General features: G+C 49.1%; 1 protein-coding gene across 12 annotated transcripts in view; it reads right to left on the reverse strand.

Annotated features, from left to right (window-relative positions):
* LOC119437723 (uncharacterized) overlaps positions 1-19,069 on the reverse strand; it is a 108,717-nt gene that overhangs the window by 77,653 nt on the left and 11,995 nt on the right. The window lies entirely within an intron of this gene.

A 19,069-nucleotide genomic window follows, 5' to 3' on the forward strand; every position in this document is an offset into this window, starting at 1 on the left:
TTCCTCGGTCGATCAGCCGCGGCAACTACTAGGAATGCCTGCAGAGTTTGTATGTGCGCATACTGGTATGAACGGCAGACGCTTACCCGTGCACATAAAGCCTAATAGTTCCAAACTAAATTTGCAGAACACTGCTTAAACTGACAGTGTCGCACGCGCGGTATCTGCACTTCACGGTATCGCGACGGGTGTACATCGCAGCTGAAGCTGCGCTCAGTGCAAAGCGCACAGCTGATAAGCAGCTGAGCAAAAGGCTTCTGTGTCTCCTAGGCAACCACGGCACCCCTGCATTGCGCTGCCGCCGCTTTTTTTTAATTTGTTCGTTCGCTCTGCATCTCATGTTCCTTCTCCAAATCAACCTCGTTGCTCTCCTTTCGCACCGGCGGGCACACTTCGTTGAGAAGCGTGCTCGCTACTGCACTTGTCGGTGGGATTTTCCTGCGGAAGCCACATTATAACCGGTATTTCGTCGCACGCGGCTGCAATGTAAGCGGCATGTGTATACATGGAGTTCTATGGGAGGGTAAAAGGGTAGTCAGAAAAGGCCACGTTGTAGCCAGTTCTGCCCCACAAATGGTTGTTATAAGTGGTCTAAGCTGTAGTTCAGTTCTGGCCATAGCGATTTGAAATGTTGTATGGTGCGCACACAAAAGTGGGAAGCACCAACACGACGAAGTACCAGCCTCGGTACATCGTCTTTCTCAATGGAAGGCTGCTAGTCGCCCTCAACGGTGCTTCCATGAATGGAATGTCGCTACATGTACACTCGAAACTCGTTAAAACAAAATTGAAGGGGGAGCCAAAATTACTTTGTTATATCCGCTACTTTATATCCGCCATTTACTGCAATATATGCCAAATGGGGTGCACAATTGTAAACATGGAAATAACAAAACGGCTTTGCAGCCCGCGGAACTGCTACACGACCATGCATGTGATGATATTTGAGTAAAACAACAAAGAATCTTTGGCGTGTGCAACACAAGACTTGTTAGTACCTGTCGGGACAGCCTTTAGATAGCTGCCTTCGGTTCCATTGTGATGGTCTTTCTGCATTTGCTTTCCACTTGGCTCGTCGCAGTGGCACACAACACAGCACTCCGCTGTGTGATCGAGGAGGCAAGCGATATTAGCTGTGCTGGCTAGGCTCATGGCCTCCAAGATTGCATCGATGCCAATGCGATCTTGGAGGCCACGCCCAGCTGCCAGCTTGCGCCGTGCGCTAGAGGGCAAGGAGCAGGAGAAGTGAATGCATGGCCTGGGCGTGACCTCCGAGATTGCGCCAGGAAGATTTCAGAGGTCAGACCCAGCTACAGTTGCCTACGCGACGCAACATAGACTAACATAAAGTGAATACACTAATCTTTTGCACTGCCATGTGTAGTCGTGCAGCGTGGCGCAGCTTGCACAGCCAGGCATGCGCAAGAGATAGAGGTCAGTGGAGAAGTGCGATGATGAGCTGCTGCTTGTGTGCAGATGCGCACGGCGGTGAGAAAGACTAGTGTTGCTCGATGCGGGAGTTATGAACTGCCGTGGCAAATAAGTGCCAAACTACGCAGAAACCTATCAACTCACGGTCGGGTATGTTTTGGTTTCAGAGACAAATCTAGTTTGTTATGTCCATTGGCAGGGCAATTTCACTTCGTTAAAGTGAGGTTTTAAATACATGGATCTCTATAGGAACAAGGGGAATTTAATTTACTTCGCTATATCCATTATTTCGTTATAACGAGGTTCGAGTGTAGCTGTACCTTTATATGTACTGTTTACGACCTACAGAGGAGGTCGTGGTATTATGCTGACACATTTGTTTGCATCTTATGGCAAATGGGCAACAAGAAATTAAGTGACTGCACCCATAATACTGCAGCACGCCTCGCTCAGTTATTATGCGAGTAGAGTTGAACCCCTTTATAACCATACCGGTTCTAACAATATATCGGATATAACAATAAGCAGCCGATGCACCTTAAACATTTGTATGTGTTCTATGGTAAAATAAATTGCTTACTACAATGCTCCCATGCAACATTATCGGTTAAAAAATTAAATTTGGCTATGGGTGTGTGCACCAAAATAAACATAAAGGACGCAAGCCGCTTCGTCGCAACAGTTTTTGTGCTGCGTGCCCTGTACGTCACGCCTTTGTCGTATCACATCGCTGGCCTTGCAAGCCCCTCTTCTGTCTCCCTTCCACAATCTCGCCGACATCAAGAGGGTGGAAGAAAGACAGGAGGGGGGCTACGAAGGCATGCCATGTGGGGGTGCACAACACAAAGTTGGGTGTGGCGAAGCAGCTGACACTTTTGTCTTCTTCTGAATTTTGCATTTTTCTTTTCGGTGCAGACACCCAGTAGCCAGATTTAATTGTTATAGCCAATAATGCAGCATGGGAACATTGTAGTAAGCAATTTATTTTACCATAGAACACACACAAAAGTTCACATTGTAACAGCTGCTCATTGTTACGTCCGAGTATTGCTAAAACCAGTAATACTATAATTGAGTTTCCCTCCTGTCATAAAATGTTTGAATGTGTGTCCCCTCTGCTTTTTTTCTGCAACGCAATCATAACAAATATCATTTATAACAATGGAATTTTTTTGCCACTTGAATATTGTTATAAGTGGCTTCGACTGTACACAGCAGCAGTGGTGCAACAGCCAAAATAAGATTTAGAGCAATTTTTGGAGCAGGAAAATCCAAATTTGGAGCAGCTTACGGAAAAAAAAACTCCCGTTTTGGAGCACTAAATCCCAAATTTGAAGCAGTTTCCCCAAAAAACGCTTACTCATAAAACGCCATAAAATTTACCCAGCAAAATAAACAAACCCCCCAGTTTGCATTGGATTTCTGGGGGGGAAAAAAGTGAATTACGAGAGTATATACGGTAATTTACATTAGCAGCATAGGCGAGGGCAGGGGTGCGATCAGAGATCGTTGTTCGGAGCGTGCATTGAGTTTCGCTGTGCACGGTTGACATAGGCCGCGCCCGGCGAAATTGAACGCGCGTTCCGAACAACGACCTCGATCGCGCCCCAGCAGCGCACTGCATGCAACTTTTTCCGCCAACCATGTTGAAAGTACACATGCATTTCCTCGCGAGTGGTTCCCTTTCGTTTTTTTTTTGCTGACGATGTGTCGCGGCGTTCCGGCAGTAGACGAAACACGCAGCGACTGTTTGACAATCTTTTGGCGTTTCCGCAGTGTCTAGTGAAAATCAGCACCGTTTCATTGGAACGCGGTGCCTGTTGCCATGTAGAACCAAACCCTTGCTAGTTTTGTGCATTGCGTCGCCTACAAAGCTCACGCCGTCAGTGCCGGGTCGCTTGCTGTACCGTACAAGCGATTTTCCCATAAAGTACAGTAAAACCCCGGTGATACGAACCCGGCTGGTACGAATTTCGGTGTGATACGAATTCGTTGGCCGAAATACATTATTAACAATACGAAAAAAAAATTGGTTGTTACAAACGTGTTGGCGCGCCACTACGGATCTTACGAATGCGTGAGCAACAGTGCTGGTGGCCGAGCCAGCAGGGTGACCGGCACAGACAAGCCGGCACCGCAGGATCTCGGCGGGATCTATAGCGTGATCCTGCGCAATCTCTCATTGGTCCCCACGCCGAGCGGACTGAACCACATCACAGCCTAGCCGATGCTTAGCGAGTAATAGACGAGGTCCGCTGCAGCAACGACGACCGAGGCGCAGCCCCGATGGTCAAAACGCTCCCTGCACTCGACGTGCTCAGGCGTTCAGTGGCTTGCGAAAACATTCCCAAGATCACATGCGCGCACTTATATGCCTTTCAGAAGGCGATCGTTCACGATTTGGGCAAGAAGAAAACGTCCCGTCGATACGTTTTTCAGGGGACCGTGGAAAAAAAAAAAGAGAAATAAAAAAGCCGCAGTTTCTGCCCGAAAGGTGAAGCAACGGAAGCGCAGCAGCAGCGAGCGAATTGACCTTTGCACTGTCTCGCTTCAACGCGAGCTACACGTCGAAGGCACAGCGCATACGAAGCTCTGGCACTAGGCGCACTTTGTCAACATTGCAGATCCTTTTGACGATAAGGTCCGCGCGGGCGCACACTTTGCGCATGTCGCACATCGCTTTCAGGATACGGCACCCGCGCGGGTGCGTATCTGCAACGTGCCGGTTTTTATGCAATGTACAAGCTGGCTGCACCACCACATTCAAACGCAACATAACATGCAGGAACATTATAGATTGGCGAAGTATCACGGGGAACGCCCAGTTATTCGAACGCGAAAGCATTTGCGAGGGTTATTTCGATTATACCGCGCACCGACAATGCTCTCAGCAGTGTGCCAAATCACGTGGCAACGCCTCCGACCGGCATTGCTCCGACAAAGCAAAAGCTTAGGTGAGACCCCTCAACGCCGCGCAGAGAAAAAAAAAAAAGAACCGCAGCGTCACGGCAAGGTCGCCATTTCTGCATGGCACCGGAACACGCGTGTACATGCTGACGTCTCAGCCAACGCTGTGGCTGCAGCACAGAGGGAAGAAACGGCGGAGGCCCAGTCGGGCCAACGCTCGCTTCAACGGCAGAAAACGAAACTTCAGGGAGCTGGTGCCAGGCCAGCAGACGCGCACGGAGACAGTCGAAGGTGAGGGGGCTACGAGGGTGTTGAGAGGGAGGGCGAGGGGAGCCACCAAAGCGACAGAGTTGCCAAGGCCAAATCTGCTTCCCTGCCGCCCTCCTAGGAACCTCACCTGCGACGGTCCCTGCGCCCGCCCGTCGCAGTGTCGCCTCTTCCTCTTCACAACCACAATCTCTCTCTCACCGTGCCTGCGCCGCCCGCTCCCTGAAGTTTAGTTTTGTGCCGTTATCGCGAAACGAGCGTTGGCCGACGCGGGCAGTTTCGTGGCCCTCGCTTGATATGTGCTTGCGCGCCGCGATATTTCACGAATCGCACCATTCGTACGTTGTGCTCTGGTGCATGAATATTTCAAAAATAAGTCATTCTTTTAATTCTAACCAATTTTTGGGCCCCTTCGATTTCGAATTATCGAGATTCGACTATACATGGAAGTCAATGAGATTAAGGTTGGGACCGCGAAAACGCGACGTAGCAGCTGGGAAAACGCAGCAGCGAGGAAGGTATCAATGGGGTTCTACTATTAGAAATCTTTTCCGGTAATAATAAATTCATTTTTCTTGATATTGTGTACGTTTTTATGATACGAATTTCAGGTGATACGAATATTTCCCTCGACCCTGCGAGATTCGTATCACCGAGATTTTACTGTATTTGTACCCGCTCCGCTCGTGACTGCATGCACGGATACGGCGAGGATCTTGTTGAGTCAATGCAGCAATGGCGAACTGCTTTCGTTACTGCAAGCAATGTGCACTCCATGTCTCCTCGAGATTTTACTGCATATACAACACCCCGCACTGCAACCAGCAGCAAAAATATTCTTCGGCGCCCACCACCAAACATGCCAACGTCTCGGCTGGGCATGTGTTTGGATCTCGTCTGCACTACTGGATTGGATGGCGATGTCCAAGCTGCAGGTTGCCAACGCCACCTTTGTTTCCTGCTAAAACTAGCGCAACCGAGAAATTTCGCGACTGGTCGGGCGTTTTGGCACAGCGTGGCGCAATTTCAACATATATCACGGTTTTCGCGCAGCTCCACGCAAAAATACGAAATTGCATCAAAATGGCGCAATTGCGCAGCTGTTGCACCCCTGCAGCAGGCATAAACGTTTTCGCGGGAAAGCTACGTGCTCTCCAAGTGAGTGCTCATGTGCACAGTTTCCTTTAACGATACTTAATCGAGCACACTGCATGCACGATGAAAAGTACGAAAAATGAGAGCCCCCAGCTATGAATAACAGCCCCCATCTCCAAGTTGCCAGTTTCAAAGACGCTCCTCAAGGGCCTGGCTGCTCATATGATGCAGCTCATACATGCCCGTGTAAATAAATGCACTGCTTGGGTAAATAAGTATTCAAACGCGGAAAGTTGAGCTCTAACAGCCTTCCTTGCAGCGAATATGCGAAATGTCTACTTGAGATTGAGTAAAACAAAAAAAGCGAGCAGCACTGTATAGAAACCAGCCGTGAAAATTATACAATGGCCGCGTTGGTGTGGCAGGCCGCTGTGTCGTTGCAGTGGGACACCGATATCGTATGACTTGTCTGCCGATGACTCCATTCCAGCCGACACTGCCGTCGGTACAACACAGGTGTCGCAGGAAGTCAGCAGACCAAAATAGGCATCGTGTCAGCCTAGTGTAACAAGGCCTAAACCCATTTAAGCTATTATAAACCGACAAATCAAGTAGATGACACCGGCGACCATAGACTCCTCATCTGTAGTGGCAGCACTAGCGGCAGCTTCTATCCCTACATCAAACTTAGCCTGAAGTTTCTTGACCAGTAGAAGAGTACTAAAGGACTCTGGAATTACTAAGCTAAATGCTGCCTCGCTTCCATGTCCATGATACGATCAGAACTGGTGTATTCAGCATGACTCCTGAGGAACAGGGGGTGGGAAGGTGAGGTCAACCCCTCACACCCCCTTCTGTTACCAGTAATTCTTTGTCCCTCTTCTCCCCTTGGGTTATAAATCTGAGTTCGGCATGTGCGACAGGACACTACACTGCACTTATTACCCACTGATGTTGCAGGCTCACGAGATGCCGGTGCATAGAAGGGCAATGAGAATTTGATAAGGCGGAGAGGTCAGCCTGAGAAGCACAGTTCTGGCCTGCGGCTCCACATTGGGGCAGGGACACACAAGAAGAGGTATACAGGTAGCAAACCTGACAATGTTCAAGTAAAGGTGGATTCTGCTGCAAGTTGGTATTGTTAGTAACACTAATGCGGAGAGCGAGAATGCCGCTACCAAGGCATTCACGATGCATTCCTGGCAATGTTTTCCAATTTTGCTATTTTGCCCTCGCTTTCGTGCAGCTACATTGCTCTGCAACATTAAAGGTGCCTCAGTCAAGTCTAATATGCAATATGCTGATAAAAATTTTGTAAACAAACACTGTGTAGATTACACCCCCATGACATTTAGGAAAAGCATTGCCCCTGCCACTGCTGCTTCTTTTGGAAGTATAAATGACTCTCAAGCTTTCTTCCATTCTTTTTTTCGTATTAATGTAAGTGCCACCCTTCCTCTTGCCTTGCACGATTCCCACGGCACAGAATGAAAAGTTACTGCCGTTTTTATTGCTGTCGCTCTGAGGTTCTGTATAAAGTCCATGGGTGATAAAATCGTTGCTGCGTGCCATTTGCACGCCTTATGCTCTTGTGCAAGTGAAGGCATGCGAGGGTGAGCCGGCGATTGCGGCCCAATGTCACGCACGCAAGGGCGAGAAGTGGGAAGGAAGCGTGCCGTCTTCCAGTCACGCACAACGCTCCAGAGGGAGGGTAGGGTGGGGGGAGGCGGATCGCGTTTTACTCAGCGCCGCCCGAGCGCGCCTTCTGGGCTGCAAGGCTCCGGGGGGAGGGTAGGGAGGGGGGAGGCCACGTACTATACCGCACGCTCCCGCCCAGGCAGCTGTATCATGAAAGCCATCTGCAACGGGGGCAGAGTCCTTCCTCCCTGCAGTGTGTTTCCACAGCTTAGTTGGCGTGGATGCGAGCGGCGGGACGAAGGTCAATTCGCCCGCTGCTGCCGCCGTACTTCCTCACACTACAGCTCTTTGACAGCGAGTTTCCGCTGTCATCGAGTGAGATGCGTTTATGTTTGCTCTTGCACGCGACGCCATGCTTGTTAATTTAGTTAGTATGCCTATGCTTACAAGTTTACACGGCCGATTAAACTATTGTCCTTACTTCGTATTGCTGTCCACTAGTTTGTTGTCGCAATCGACGCTTCGCCTATCGGGCGAAACTGCAACTTTTTTTTACTCCACAATGCATGAAAATTTCATTGTGTAGTGCTTGAAGTACTTGCAGCAAAACGCACTTGCTGGTGCTTCTTGTACTCCTGCTGTTGGCTGTCAGCCATCACTGATAGCAAAAAAATTTAATGTGCAGGTACAACATGAGATTCATAGTGTTACTATAGAGGATGGCAGAAACCACAGAGGAAAAGAATGCAACCATCACATGCTTTACCACCGTGAAAACCACCACATACCCGCCACACCGGGTATGGCAGGTACGTGGTGGTTGCCATGACGACAGCATCTTCGAACTCGATAAGGCAGCGAGCTAGCTTGTCCATGAGGCCCTGCTTACTAACTAAATTATCAAGCAAGCTGTAACACGTGCACAGGTAAACATGAACACATATTGGCCGATGACCGCGGAAATTCGCTCATAAAATGCTGGAGTGAGGAGGCACAGCAGCAGCAGCGAGCGTGCCGTCTATCGCTTCAACGCGAACTAGACGTCGAAAGGACAGAGCATATGAAGCTACCGGCAGTAGTTGCCCTTTGTCTGCAGATCGCTTTGAAGATGAGGCCCACGGGGGCGCACACTTTTTCCACGTCGCAGATCGCTTTCAACATACGGCGGCCATCGCCGCAGTACACTCCTTCCTTCCTTGCCTCCCTCGCCGTGCAGAAGCGCGCTTTCGCCCCACGCCTTTCTCCCTCGCGCGTGCGAGATTGAGCCGGCTGACCCTTGCAAGCTTTCACTCGCACATACAGCGTACAGTGGCACGGCAATGATGTTGCCAGTGTTTGGGTTTATACGGAACCTCAAAGCGACGTTCACGGTGACGGCAGAAAGGTGCTTTGCAATCAAATGTACTTCTGCGTGGTTACTACTTGAATTGAATTCGACGGCGACAGTGAATCTGCACCCCCTACCGGCAGCTTCTCAGCGTTACTGGGAGGTAATCTCGAAGGCCATGCTTTTGTGCGTGGCAATCGGCAAAAAGTGTATGAGCAGGAAATACGTCATGACTGTCTTCCGGGCACCGCAATTCGAGAATCGAACGTCTGCACACATGAGATTTTGCCGATTTTGTGCCTGTGCATGTAGAACAAGAAAGAAAAATAGTACGCACTAACCGTTTGGTGGGCAATGAGCGACTACGACTTAAGCGGTCAGTAGAACTCCGCTGATACATTTTTCACGGGACTGTAAAAAAGAAAACTTAAGAGCCAGGAAACGCAAGAGCCGAGAAAAAGGAAAAATTGAGAAATGAGAGTAGTGTTGAACTGCACACATAATTATTTTAGTTCTTACGTGTGAAAAAAAAGTCGTAGTTTCGCCCGAAAGCTGAAGCATCGATTGCAATAGCAAATTAGTAGACAGTTATACAATGAAAGGGTAGTTTTATCATCCGTATAAACTTGTAAACATTCGCTTATTAACAATAGTAACAAGGACGGTGTCAGTGCCCACAGGCAAACATGAACACATCACACTCCATGAGCACGGACAAGTGTTGTCAAACGCTGGCATAAGAAAGCGCCGCTGCAGCAGCGAGCAAAGTGACCTTTGTGCTGTTTATCACTTCAACGCAAACCGAGCGCCGAGAACACACAGCACGCACAAAGCTACGAGCCGCTGACGCACCTACACTGCCTAGACTCTACCCCCAACACAGATCGCTTTCAAGAGATGGCCCGTGTGCCACCGTGCAGTACACAGTTGATGCTAGAGTACAACACCACTTGCTATCCCTCACTCTCCCTCCCCCCACGCTCCCTTGCCGGTGCCTCGAGCGCAACAGAAGAAGGCGCGCTCCCTCTCTGCTTTTCTTGCGCGCGCAAGGTTTAAGACGCGGTCGTCGGCTCCCCTCGCACAGCATACGGTACGCGGCAATGGCATTATCGCCCTCGGACTTTACACGGAACATCTATGCGCCAAAACTAATTTTAGGGCCACAACGCGTCATAGACACCACCTTTAGATAGCAAATATGGATCTCAAAGGCCATACTTTTGCTGGCAGAAATGGAACATATGTCATACGTGTCGCCCCCGGCACCTTGGATGGCCAATGCCATCGTCAAGCCCCCAAGACAAGCGACATGAAAAGTCAAGATGGCCGCTCGGGCCGGCGCGGGGTGGCAGTTCGCAATGTATGATGCGGGAACGGTCCCACAGTTGCAACGCAACAGCGGGGTTACCAATGCATTGGGTTCAATGGGAGCTGTCCCAGTACCGGCTGAAAACGACATAACAGCCGGGAAAACGCAGCACCCGGGAATGTAACAGCGGGGTTCTACAGTACATGGGGTTCAATGCTGGCTGGGTGGGGGAATCTTCGTGACTATGTTTAAACTGCAATTACACATTAAGCAGGTACATATTACAGTTAAAAAACCCCGGTGATACGAACCCGGCTGGTACGAATTTCGTAACATTTAACAATTCGTAACATTCCCTGGCCAAAATACATTGCTCACAATACGAAAAAAAAAAATCGGCTGTTCCGAACATGTTGCCGCGCCGCTGCGGGTCATACGAACGCGTGAGCAACAGCGGCGGTGGCCGAGCCAGCGGGGCGACCGGCACAGACAAGCCGGCACAGCGGGATCTTGGCGGGATCCATAGTCGCCAAGCAACCGACTACGTCACGTGGCTGCGCAATTTCTCATTGGTCCCCACGTCGAGCAGACCAGACCACATCACAGCCTAGCCTATGCTTAGTGAGAAAGTACATGAGGGCAGATGCTGCAATGACGACCGAGGCGCAGCCCCGACGGTCAGAACGCTCCCCGCACTCGACATGCTCAGGCGTTCAGTGGCATGCGAAAACATTCCCAAGATCACGTGCGTGTACTTATACTGCCTTTCAAAAAGCGATCGTTGACAATTTGGCCAAGAAGAAAACGTCCCGTCCCATTGATACATTTTTCAAGGGACCACGAAAAAAAAAAAAGAAAAAAACCCCCCCGCAGTTTCGCCCGACAGGTGAAGCAACGGAAGCGTAGCAGCAGCGAGCGAATTAACCTTTGCGCTGTCTTTCGCTTCAACGCGAACTAAACGTCGAAGGCACAGCGCAAGCTACTGGCATTAGGCACACTTTGTCAACATCGCAGATCATTTTGATGATAAGGTCCATGCGGGTGCGTCGTATCTGCAACGTGCCAGTCGCTTGTTGCAATGCACAAGCTGGCTGCACCGCTAAATTTATGTGACCATTCTATTCAAAAGCAATGTAATATGCAGGAACATTATAGATTGGCGAAGTTTCACGGGGAACGCCCGGTAATTCGAACGCGAAAGCATTTGCGATGGTTAATTCGAACATACCGCGCACCGACAATGCTCTCAGCAGCACGCCAAATCACGTGGCGGTGCCTCCGACCGGCATTGCTCCGACAAAAGCTTAAACGAGACCCCCCCAACGCCGCGCGAAAAAAAAAATAACCACAGGCGTCACGGCAAGGTCACCGTTTCTGCGTGGTGCTGGAACACACATGTACGTGCCGATGTCTCAGCCAAAGCTGCGGTTGCAGCGCAGAGGGAAGCAACGGCGGAGGCCCAGTTTCGGCCAACGCTCACTTTAACAGCAGAAAACGAAACTTCAGGGAGCGGGCTAAGCTGGCGCCGGGAGCGCACGGAGATAGCCGAAGGTGAGGAGGCAACGAGGGTGTTGAGAGGAAGGGCGAGGGGAGTCACCGAAGTGACAGAGTTGCCAAAACCAAATCCACTTCCCTGCTGCCCTCCTCCCTCACCTGCGGCGGTCCACGTGCGCGCCCCGTCGCCGTGTCGCCTCTTCCTATTCACAACCACAATCTCTCTCTCGCCGTGCCTGCGCCGCTTGCTCCCCGAAGTTTCGCTTTCTGCTGTTATCACGAAGCGAGCGTTGGTCCGACGCGGGCAGTTTCGTGGCCTCGCTTGATATGGGCTTGCGCGCCGCAATATTTCACGAATCGCGCCTTTCGTACGTTGTTCTATGGCGCACGAATATTTCAAAATAAGTAATTTTAATTCGAACAAATTTCTGGACCCCTTCGAGTTCGAATTATCGAGATTCGACTATACGTAGCAGCCAGGAAAACGCAGCAGCGAGGAAGGTATCAATGGGGTTCCACTATTAGAAATGTTTTCTGGTAAAAATAAATTCATTTTTCTTGATATTGTGTATGTTTTGATGATACGAAATTCGGGTGATACGAATATTTCATGCGACGCCGCGAGATCGTATCACCGAGATTTTACTGTAACGAGGTTTGACTGTAGTAGCAATAGGGCATAAGAAAACCAATACTCTGTGCTGTGGTGGCCACTTTTCGCAAGATTTGAGGTTGCATCCGTACAATCGGGAGATGTGATCAAAATTTGGGAGTTGGCAGGTATGCATATTCTAAAAAGAATGCATCACCTAGTCCAACATTGCAATGAAAAAATTAAGAGTTGGATGGGTCTTCTATTGTCGAATGGTGGTAACCTAAATGGTGCAGTAAAGCTAAATCAGCAGGTCTTACATACTTTTTACAATAGGTACATAGTAGCACCCATAGAGGGTGCAGCAGCACGTTTATCATAAAGTACATCACTTTACACTGTCACTAGGGTGTTCTGTACCAACATTCTCATGGCACACGCTATTAAGGGGGCACGCGGGTTCTAGAATGGTAAAAAAACGCCAAAAAATTGATTTTTGGGAAAACGCATTTTAGGAATGTTTGGGCCTTCAAGCAGCTGCCCTCAAATTATTAACCCTGATTTCGATCAGTAAATAGGAAAAAATCGGCTTTCAAAACGGCACGGGAGACGCGAAACGACCTGCGGCAGGCAAAATTTGTTCAAACTGACCGCGCGCGCCGCGGGCGCAGCCGCCAACTGACCGCCGCCATCTTGGGCTTGTTTTGTAGCTGTTTTCTTTGTGAGCATTTTGCGCCAGCTCAAAATGGCGCCGCTAACGCTGAACGACCGCTCTCGCCGCTTTTCCGAAGGGTGGTTCCGGGCCTCTGATTGGGCGAAAAGCGCGCGCGCGAGGCGAGCCCCCCGTCTCGCGCTTCCCATTGGCTGACGCGCCCACCGAGGCGGCCATTTTGCTTTTTTTTTGCGTGCGCCGCCGTATCTCCGTTGCTCCCGGTTTCTAGCGGTTGTCTGCTACGCTTGTGTTCACGCGGCTCGCGCACCGTCTTTTCGTCTTGCGCTCGCCTGAAGGTAACGCGTTAATCCAACGCCTCCTATAAAGTCTTTATAGTAGGCGGTTAATCTTACAGAAAGAAACGAAAGCGTCCATCGAACGCACGGCTGAAGATCGCGGACGAAGGCGTGCTACCCGAACGGCCAGAACCACCGCGTCCGAAGCGGCGCATCTAACGTCGCCGTTCATTCTACTGGGCATAGCTACGGCCCATCTGATGTCATCGGATCGTCAGCCAGCGCGTCCAGCGGCACCCAAGACTGTGTTGATATGGCATACTATTCAGCGCAAGACCGCGTTGACACGGCGTACTATTCAGCGCGCTGCTCGAACGGTCGGCACGAGTGGAACGGCCGGAACCACCTGTTTCGTCCGAAGCGGCACATAAACATTGCCGTTGATTCTACTGGGCATAGCTGTGGCCCATCATGTCATCGAATCGTCAACCAGTGCATCCAGCGGTACCCAAGAGTGTTTTGATACGGCTTACTATTCAGTGGGCGAGTCAGCTGATCGCGCGACAAGTGCGGCGATCTTGAAGGAGTGTCTGGCATCATAGTGCGCAACGGAGCGGAGCGGAAATTCAAGCTGCTAGTTGCAAAAGCTTCGGAAGTTGCAAAATGAGCATCTAGACAGTAGTGCTACCAAGGTTAGGCTTTCAAAACGGCACAAGCCAGCAAAGAACCCTGCATATACAGCCCTGGCATGCTGTAGAGCGAAGTGTTGTTGAATGACAATAATCAATTTTGGTCATTCAGTAAATATTCCATAAATGCGTGATTTTGACTTGAACATTGTGTAAGCTTATTTGTCTATGGAAAGGCTACTTTATTATACAATTTTTGTATTCATTTAGCTTGCAGGCCACTGGAACGGGCACATGAAGTGGTAAATGTAGTTTCTCATGCTGGTTTAGGGGCAGTACATGGCTTTATGACAAGCTTTTCCAGTTTTCTGGCAGGGTACAGTCATATATTTAGGATAGTTATTCTCGTGAAGAATAGAACTACAAAATGATGTCATTAATATTGCTGTAGCTGGATTCTATAAAAAGTTGCAGCTGTCTAAACTTCAAATGCGTTTTTCGCAGTTCAATGTTTTTACACACCGCACTCAGTCTTACGGGGCTTTTTTCTATGATGTTGTGGAGTGACAATAACAAGTTTGGTATCAGTGCATTCGTAATGAAATAATCTAGGGGGTGATGCTATTTATGTCACTCTAGCATCATTTTATAAATTACAATCAAAAGTAACAATGAGTGAAAATAAGAAAAATATATTCACAGTCAATGTTGGTCTCCTTTCTTACCTTTCTAATGCTTTCAAACAAATAAAAATAGCACCACCCCCTATAGCAAGTCTTTGGCATTAAAGTCATGCTCATACTTTTTGTCTTTGACAAGGATAAATTGCCAAAAAGCTTCGTAAGAAGTACTCATGAAATTTATTTTCAGATTTTAATACTTTCTGAACTAGAGTAGCTATCAAAAAACTACAGTCGACGTCCGATTTCCCGGACGCCCGAAATTCCGGACATGCCCGATTTCCCGGACTCATCTGTGGCACCGTCAAGTTCCCCATAGAGTCAATGTATTAAAAAGTCCGAAATTCCGGACGCTTATAGCCTTCGCCATCCGATTTCCCGGACTTTTTACTGTTAACCGCCGACCCAAAGTCACCACCGACGCCGCCATTTTGGTTGTTTTCATATCCTCGAACCATAGAGTTTCTAAATAAAAAACCTAGAGGGAAAAGTGGCGCTAGTGTCTACGGGGGTTCTCCTGAACGTCGCCTCAACCTACATGGGAATGATGGGAAGTACAGGCTTCGGATTGACTTCTGTCTTGAAACTGGTGGCGTTTGCATGCGGCGCAGTAAACGAAGCTGTATTAAAACATTTTCGTGCAAAAATTAATTTTATTTATGTTGTGTTTTATATAATGCATAATACATTGAATAAAGTTTGTATGACTTTGAGATTGAAGCATGGTTTACCACCAGGGTATGCATCGTTCTGACTGATTTAGCGCCATTGAATAATTATTTATTTACTTTCACAACAGCAATAATAACCGTGCATGTGCTTATATATAAAAAATACTCATCAAATATTTGTGGGAATAAAAATTTTGTATTATGAGAAAGTGTTGCGCCTTTGAGAGAAATGTTACAAGTGTCGTCTGCTACTACGCCTGCTCGCTGCGAACGCGGGGAAAGTTAACTTTTCTCGCAGACGCACTTGCGTCTGCACAGACGCACTTGCGAACTCTCTCACTCTTTCGAAAGGCTGCATCGGCTGTCACGATTGATGAACGTCTTCGAGTACTTTTAAACACATCTGCTGCAGTGCTATCTTGGACGCTTGTGGCCTCTTACGAGCATGCTTCACTATATTTTATGTTGACGTACCGCTTGTTCTGAAGTGCGCGCCAGCAACTGTTATGTCGTGGCTTTGTGCTTACCCGTTTTGCGACAGCAGACTACAGCCAGGAAGCAGCAACCTTTCCTACCACAAGTAAGTTTGTGTTCTACGGATTGTAGCAACTGCGCTTGGAGCAAAACTAGCGAAACCAAAACTGACAAAAAAATACCTGTAGGCTAGTTCGCCAGTCAACAGAATACCAATCCGTAGCCTGTACTTCCCATCATTCCCATGATAGTTGAACGATCGCAGCGCCACATTGCCCTCTAGTTATAGTAATATGAAACTCTATGCCTCGAACCCACCATACTCGCATCGCAGGTGTGGCCAGCAGCACCGCCGCACCGCGCCGCGGCTGCCGTAACCTCGAAACCGCACGTGTCAATCCGTTGCCAGCCGTAGCTTAGCCAAGCCAAACCTCACTGTGTTCGTTCACGTGTTTTGTCAGCTCTGCCAGCTCTGCGGTCGTGTCTGCGGTTGATCGTTTGCTGCTGCGCGCTATCTTCAGTGATCACGTTTCCCGACCTTCAGCATCCACCGAGTTCCTAGCTGTTTCGTGCTGCGCTTTTCGTCGAGCGGATTCGCCGTTTACAGCGATGGCACTGACTGCTCCTTCGTCTTCGTCCGCGCCTTTGAACGAACTGCCATCCGCGAACTGCCCTCCGTGGACGAACTGACGAACTGCCATCCGCGGACGTTGCCTTCGACGATCTGCGCGCTGCCGGCGTGTCGATTCCAGCCGGGATAACCTTTGAGGGCTTCGCCGACGCTGACAAAGACCTCGAGCTATGTGCGGAGTTGACCGATGACGAAATCATTCGTCAAGTTACGGAGGATTCCGACGACTCCGACACCGAGAACGAAGAGCCAGCTCCTACACAGCCAACGAGCTCGGAGTTGACGCGAGCACTGATGACACTGTCATCGGTGTACGGCGGCAACATGACGTTGACTGAAATTGAGGCAGACATGATCGCGGGCAAGCGGACCGTGCAAAAGAAAATAAGCGACTTCTTTGCGCCCAAGTGCTGACCTATGAGGTAGCGCCGGCCACGTCGTATTTTTTTTATTTTTTTTAATATAAACGGCTCTTTTCAGAGCCACCTAAACGATGCATTGGCTGAATAGCAATGAGAATCTTGTACTTCGGCCGTGACCCTCTCCGTCAGCGAAAAATACCTACCAAAAATGTGCGTTTTCACGTGCATTCGTTTTTCCGGACTGCCCGATTTTCCGGACGTTTTCGCGGTCCCTTGAGGGTCCGGGAAATCGGACGTCGACTGTAATTATAGATTTGAAATCAGTGTGAAAAATTGATCTCAACAGTGAAGTTTAGTTCAGATAGAACCAAAACTAAAGAAAAAGTTTTTAGAACCCACGTCCCCCCTTAACAGCCAGTCACATGTTACGCAGTGCAATGAAGTGCTGTCTGCTGCCTTCACTGACTTTGGCACAAGCCAAAGTGCTGGTTCACTGCCAGGATTATGCGACAAGGACATTCAGAAAAGAAAAAAAAAACAGGATCAACTTTCATTGCTGTAGGTTTCACATACAGTAAAACCTCGATAATTCGAAGGTCGCCGGACCGCGAAAATTCTTCGAATTAAGCGGATTTTCGAATTAACCGAAATGAATAAAAAAAAGAAAACAAGCAAGAACTTGCCGCAAAAAGAAATCACCTTTTTTCCATGTCGAGAAAAATTACTCAAAGTAATCACCGATGCGGGATTACTTGGCGCGCTGGTTCGCCGCCCCTAGTGCCATGCTCTCCAGCTGGCTCAAAAAACGTAGCATACAAATATCACCCGCACTGCACTCAACAAAGTTGCGGACGATGTTCACGGAATCGATAACTGCCGCAAAAGCGGGCGTGGTGGTGCTTGACTCCAAAAATTTGGACTTGCTGAATATTCCGGACTTCAAAAATGCACCATCAGGGTTCCCATTGAGTTCATGCATTTTCGCACCCAATTTTTCGGACGAATTGAGACCCCAAAGTTCGATTTTGCGGACTAAGTCGCTCTTTCCCAGCCGCGCTACCCAATCTTGGAGGCCGCCATGTTGGATTTTGCACTGGCTTGAATTCCAGTGACTCGCTGTACAGCCTCCAAGATTAGAACGCGCGCTATCAATAGAGAGCTCGCGCAATCCTCCAGTCTCGAAGGCCATGCCATCGTTGTAACCATTTATTGTGAGATTTTTTTTTTTTTTTTTTTTGCGACAGCAATTATATGGACACTTCAAGCGGATTTTCGCCGTCGGCGTCGCCGCCCTGAGGATCCATACAAAGTCCAAGGGCGATAAAATCATCGCCGCGCGCCCGCCGTATGTGCGAGTGACAGCGCGCGGGGGACGCGCGCTTTCATGGAGAGCGAACGCACGGCGGAGGCGACTTCCTCCCTCGGGCGACTTCTACTCTTCTAACAACTGCGTACTTAGCGCCGGAGCGGTTTCTCGCGCTGTGTATCTTGAAAGCGATCTCCAGACGGCTCTGACCTTTCGTATGGGCTGTGCTCTCGCCGCTCGCAGCGATAGACCGCACGAACCTTCGCTCGCTGTGGGCTGCGGCGGCCGTGCTCGCTCGTGCGCGCTGACACCACGCGTGTTATTTCAGTGAGTTTTTTTTTGTTTTTTTCTCTCAAGTTTCGGTTGCTATTTTGAACGTGGCGTTTACACCGAGCAGGTGTCTCGGAGACCCATGTCTCAGTGATCGGCGCTACCTCCTGTACCTTCGCGAGAGCTAAGCGGTGCGAAGCTCATTTCTTGGATCTCCATGGCGAACTCCGTTGGCGGAGATCGCCAACGCGGTGGCGTTCGTGTCGACTGTACACGGAGACGACGTCATTGCTGCGCAAATCCAAGCAAGTCGATCCTCTCCAAGCGTAGTATGAGGCAGGGCATTATTAAAGATTTTTTTTAAAGCCGCACTAATGACTTTTTTTTTTCGGCCGAACGAGTTTTCCGGACTATTTTTCAGTCCCCACGAGCTCGGAAAATCGGTTGGCGACTGTACGGAGCGCCCTAACCTAACCGCCGCACGTTGCTACTAGCCGGAAACTTCGAATTATCCGAATAGAGCCGCGCGGGCCATTCAAATTATCCGGTAGAATTTGCATTGAGAATGACGGGACCGCTCAAATTCTTCGAATTAACCGAAATTTCGAATTAACCGAGTTCGAATTATCGAGGTTTTACTGTATCTTCTGGGAAGTTTTTTTTATGCAGCGGTACAAAGTGCTAAATTAATTAAATTCGGGGGGTTTTACATGCCAACGCCACTATCTGATTATGATTTACGCCATAATGGGGGACTCTGGATTTATTTTGACCTCCTGGGGTTCTTTATCGTGCACCCAATTCAGAGTATACATGGGCAGTTTTGCATTTCGCCCCCATTTGCAGCCGCCGCAGCCAGGATTTGATCTCATGACCTTGCGCGTAGCAGCACAATGCCAAAGCCACTAAGCAACCACAGCCGGTGGTAGAAAGTGCCGAAAATTCGTACAAACCTTACACATAAACAAGGAGAATTCGCAGGTATTGGCACAGCAACTTAACGGCTTGCTGTTTTTTTTGTGCAAGAGAAACTTAATT

The sequence above is a fragment of the Dermacentor silvarum genome, chromosome 1 (assembly GCF_013339745.2).
Source record: "Dermacentor silvarum isolate Dsil-2018 chromosome 1, BIME_Dsil_1.4, whole genome shotgun sequence".
Lineage (NCBI taxonomy): Eukaryota > Metazoa > Arthropoda > Arachnida > Ixodida > Ixodidae > Dermacentor > Dermacentor silvarum.